The 5,725-nt window shown below is 39.7% G+C and overlaps 1 pseudogene; it reads right to left on the bottom strand.

Annotated features, from left to right (window-relative positions):
• Window positions 1-2,855: 2,855 nt before the first annotated feature.
• Window positions 2,856-5,066, bottom strand: LOC133149064 (E3 SUMO-protein ligase ZBED1-like; annotated as a pseudogene).
• Window positions 5,067-5,725: the final 659 nt, after the last annotated feature.

The following is a 5,725-nucleotide window of genomic DNA, read 5'->3' as shown; positions in this document are numbered from 1 at the left end:
GAGACAATGGTGGAAAAATGTGTGCAGTGCCAGCAGCTACAGCCCAAACACCAGGCTGAGCCACTAATTCCACACCAGGTTCCTGAACTGCCATGGATGAAAGTTGGAGCTGACATCTTCGAGCTGCATGGTCAGTCATACCTGCTGTTGGTGGATTACCTGACAAAATATCCAGAAGTGCTCAACCTGACTGATAAAACAGCTCGCACGGTGATTCAGAAGATGAAGTCTGTCTTTGCCAGACATGGGATACCTAAGGAGGTAGTGAGTGATCATGTCCCATTCGCCAGCTATGAGATGCAGTCATTCGCAGCTTCATGGGAGTTCAAGCTCACACACTCCAGCCCAGGTTTTCCCTCTTCGAATGGAATGGCGGAGCGGGCCATTAAGACAGTAAAACACGCGCTGAAGAAAGCAGTGCAGACTGGCACTGACCCACATTTAGTGTTGCTGTCGCTGAGAAACACACCGGTGACAGGACTAAACCTGACACCTGCACAAATGTTGATGGGTAGAGTCCTGCGCAGCACACTTCCATGTTCCAGTGCTGTGCTGAAACAGTCATCCCCACAGCATATTCTCGAAAGAATACAGGACTTGCAGTCCCGGCAAAAGCAACGCTACGACCAGCGTGCAAAGCAACTGCCAGTGCTGACCCCAGGAGACACGGTGCACATGCAGACGCGACGCGGCTGGGAGCCAGCGGTTGTCATCAGGCAGCGAGATGAACCACGCTCCTACACTGTACAGACGCCGGCAGGGAGGACACGCAGGAGGAACAGGCGACATCTGAGGAAGATACACCCAAGCCTGTTCAAAGACTCTCACCCTGATGAACATTTGGACTCTGAGTTTCAACATACTCAGGCTACTGCAACAGTGGACTCACCACCACTGGAACCGGTACCACGCAACCCTAGTCCTGTGCCTGTGGACGGCATGCCCACATGCTATACCAGGAGTGGCAGAGCAGTTAGGCGCCCTGCCAGGTACACTGAATGACAAAGTGATGTTGTTACTCCATGTTAAGAAAGAAAGAGATGGAGAAATTAAAGTGTGGATGTTTTGTGTTTATCGTGAAGTGTTATAAACTGTTATAGGTTCAAAAGAAAAAAAAAAAGAAAAAAGATTGTTGAAAGCCATTTGGGTTGTTGAAACATGATTTGTTTGTAATTGATATATGCATGTCAAAATTGTGATCAATGTTGATACCAAAGAGTTAAGGTAACCGATACTAGATAAGCTACTTCTCAGTTGGAAAAGAGGGATGTGGTAGATTGGAATCGAGCACTCGGTGCTCGGGGGTGTGGTCTGTCTGTATGGCGGGTCTAGGAGATGTTGACTGAGCGGGCAGTAAAGATCGACTCGTACTGCATCCTTGCCTCCGTGTATTATTGGTGAAACAACCAGTAAGCAACCCACGGTTAGTGACAACACTACAACAGTGTATCAGAGCATAAAGCCACAACAGACGAGTAGGGGGCACACTGCAAACGATTTTGGAACGATCTGGCAAAAAATGCCCGTCGCATGTTGATCAAATTTTCTTTGAAACATTGCTCGTGCCTGCAAAGACTGGCTGGAAGCGCGTTACGATTTATAGACCAGAAATAGACGTCTAAAATAGGTTGATTTTTAGATCTAAAATAGGTTGATATATAAGACCTAAAATAGACGCCTAAATTAGGTTGATTTATAGACCCTTAGGTTGATTTATAGACCTAAAGTAGACGCTTAAAATAGGTTTATTTTTAGATTTAAAATAGGTTGATATATAGACCTAAAATAGACGATTTATAGACCAGAAATAGACGTCTAAAATAGGTTGATTTTTAGATCTAAAATAGGTTGATATATAGACCTAAAATAGACGCCTAAATTAGGTTGATTTATAGACCCTTAGGTTGATTTATAGACCTAAAGTAGACGTTTAAAATAGGTTTATTTATAGATCTAAAATAGACCAGAAATAGACGTCTAAAATAGGTTGATTTTTAGATCTAAAATAGGTTGATATATAGACCTAAAATAGACGCCTAAATTAGGTTGATTTATAGACCCTTAGGTTGATTTATAGACCTAAAGTAGACGTTTAAAATAGATCTAAAATAGGTTGATTTATAGACCAGAAATAGACGTCTAAAATAGGTTGATTTATAGACCAGAAATAGACGTCTAAAATTGGTTGATTTTTAAACCAAAAATAGACGTCTAAAAAAGGTTGATTTTTAAACAAAAAATAGACGTCTAAAATAGGTTGATTTTTAAACCAAAAATAGACGTCTAAAATAGGTTGATTTTTAGACCAAAAATAGACGTCTAAAAAAGGTTGATTTTTAAACCAAAAATAGACGTCTAAAAAAGGTTGATTTTTAAACCAAAAATATATGTCTAAAAGAGGTTGATTTTTAAACCAGAAATAGACGTCTAGAATAGATTGATTTTTAGATCTAAAATAGGTTGATATATAGACCTAAAATAGACACCTAAATTTGGTTGATTTATAGACCCTTAGGTTGATTTATAGACCTAAAGTAGACGTTCAAAATAGGTTTATTTATAGATCTAAAATACGTTGATTTATAGACCAGAAATAGACGTCTAAAATAGGTTGATTTTTTAGATCTAAAATAGGTTGATATTAGGGGTGTAAATCGCGGGTTTTGTCACGATACGATATTATATCGATACTAAGAAACACGATACGATTATTGCCGATATCTTAAAGCCTGCTGCGATTCGATCACGATATATCGCGATATAGTGCTCCACGATCGATTTTTTTTTTTTTTTTTAAATAAAAAATATAGAACAATATCCTGATTTATAACAATTCATACGCAAAATCAACAAGGTACTGCAAACTCTTTATTTAGGAAATTACATTTAGTAGTATACAAAGTAGATAAAGTGATATGATAAAGTTATGATAAAGTGCATTACTGAACAAAACAAAAACAAGTTCTTTATAATGAAAGTAGTAAACATTACAACTTGACCATCCAACTCTTTACTCTTTGAACTGTTCAATATGGCCAATAATACAACATGTAGTAAAAAATCAAAAGTAGTTTGTCACATGTTTGCTCAGTGCATTGGAATTTATGATAAAGTGCATTACTGAACAAAACAAAAACAAGTTCTTTATAATGAAAGTAGTAAACATTACACTTTGAGCACCCAAATGCAAAAAAAAACCTTTGCAATACCAGAGAACTATACATAGATAAAATATGTATGTTGTCATTTAACTCTTCTATGAAACAAAAATAACTTAATTTATAACTCTTTATATAGAATTTTAACATTACACGCTGTTTACTCTTTGAACTGTTCAATATGGACAATAATACAACATGTAGTAAAAAATCAAAAGTAGTTTGTCACATGTTTGCTTAGTGCATTGAGATTTATGATAGTGCGTTCTTTGTTAGGTTCTTCTTCAAGAAAATCAAGTGATCGACATGCTCAGGTGTCAAAACACTACGTTCTGAGCGGACAATGTCACCTGCAGTGCTGAATACACGCTCGGAGGGCACGCTTGTTGCAGGAATACAGAGATAGGTTTTGGCTAGATTTGCAAGGAGGGGAAACTCCATTTCATGACTTCCCCACCATTCTAACAGATTACCTTTGAGTGTTAATAATTCAGTCTCTTTGTATCTATTTACTTCCATCTCTGCCAGCTGCTTGGATGTTTTCACGAAGTTGCTGCTCGCAGTGTATGTGTCCCCAAACAGATCCTCCATTGCTTTGTTTTTTTTTGAGACAGGAACATATTCTAAAATGACACAAAAACACAAACATCGTTTTAGGGCTCAGGTTTATAATAATTATGCAGAAAACAAACACCGAATTACTTACAATAATTAGGTGTTATTTAATTATGCAGAAAATACACACCTGAAGCATGGAACTCATCATCACATGCCTCTTCAGATGGGTGTGTTGTGTGAGTTTCCTCCATTGCAGTGGCATCATGAGCCTGTGTGTCTTCCTATGAACCGATAAAAGATGTGCATTGTTAATAATTATCTGGTAATACGTTTATCATGTGCTAGTATTTAATCTTACTTACTTTTTGGTCCCACAAGTGTGCAGCCTCATTTATGATATTCTTGAATGTGGCATCCCTCTCCTCTTTGCACAGAAAGGGCAGGGTCTTGAATCTTGCATCAAGGGCAGCTGCAGTGTTTAATACTTCTTGGACATCTGTGTAACGATGCTTGAGCTCTTTGGCCATTGTTTGTTTCATTTCTTTGATCAGTGGCATGCCATCCTCACAGAAACTGAAATGTTCAATCAATTTACTTTTCAGTGGAGCAATGACTGAGATAGTTGGTTGTGCCTCCTCACACATTATTGTAGTTGCAGTTTTCACAGGCCTCAGTAACTGTATAATTTCTTCAGCTGTGGATATGTCATCTTCATTTAGTATTTGTAAATCATTCTTCATGGACTTTGATTTTTTGATCAAGCTGTGCAGCACACACAGCAGCCTGTTGCTCCAAAAAACGCTCCACCATATCAAACGAGCTGTTCCAACGTGTGATGACATCTTGGATGAGTTTGTGTGGTGGGAGATCAAGTAGTTTTTGTTTCTCTTTTAACACAGCATTGGCCAGCGTGCTGCGGTGAAAAAAACTCACAACACGGCGTACTCTACCTAAAAGACAGGCAGCATCATTGCATTTGAGTCCTTTTTGAGTTGCCAAGTTGATAGTATGTCCAAAACATTTTATGTGCGGTGACAGATGCGCCTCTATTCCTGCTACGGTCATGTTCCTGGCATTGTCAGTTACAAGAGCTGGGTTTTTATCTGCAATGTGCCATTCTTCACATGCTTCGTTTAGGACAGAGGCTAGGTTCGGTCCTGTGTGAGAGTCACTTAAAACGCAAGTCTGAAGCACGTAGTTTTTTAGCGTCCATGCTGTATCAATGTAGTGGCAAGTGACCTTAATGTAGGCTTCAGTTGAGCGAGAAGTCCATCCATCTGCAGTGATAGCAACCCGTCCTGCTTCCTTTAGTTCGTGTAATACCTCCGCTTTAACACGGGTATATAGACGTGGTACACATTAAAGTACTGTCTCGATGGTATTGTATATCTGGGCTCTAGCGTATTCATTAACTCGGAAAATCCCTCACCCTCCACGCTACTAAACGGTCTCAAGTCTTTACAGATATGATATGAAATTGCAGCAGTGATGGATTTAGCTCGTTTAGAGTTTTTACTTAGCATTTGGGGGAAAAATGTGCTCACGGAGGGCGTCGTGTCTGTGTTGTTTTCGCGGCCGCTGCTTGAGGGAGAGATGTCGTGTTTTCTTTTTAGATGTGCGGCGAGATTTGTGGTGTTCCCAGAGTATTTTATCACCGCATGGCAGTATTTGCAAACAGCACGCCTCTTGTCCGTTGATCCATCTTTTTTCTGAAATCCGAAGTGCCTCCAAACGAACGATTTTAAGCCTAAGGGGGAGCAAATGTTCTCGTCACTAGCCATTGTAGCACCAGGCCAGGAGCCGCTTACTAGCTAGCGCCTCCCCTTTCACCTGCCTGCTCTGCTCACAACACAACTTGCCGCGCCCTGCTCGCGGAAAGAGGAAGCAAGCAACAATGAACTGGATTTCAAAATAAAGTCGCGTCTAATGTCCGAGGTCAAACACGGCGATATAAATCGATGTTTACGTTTAGCATCGATACCAATATATCGTAGAGCATTATATCGATT

The sequence above is a fragment of the Syngnathus typhle genome, unplaced genomic scaffold (assembly GCF_033458585.1).
Source record: "Syngnathus typhle isolate RoL2023-S1 ecotype Sweden unplaced genomic scaffold, RoL_Styp_1.0 HiC_scaffold_242, whole genome shotgun sequence".
Classification (NCBI taxonomy): domain Eukaryota; kingdom Metazoa; phylum Chordata; class Actinopteri; order Syngnathiformes; family Syngnathidae; genus Syngnathus; species Syngnathus typhle.
This window is presented reverse-complemented; position numbering and strand designations above follow the sequence as displayed.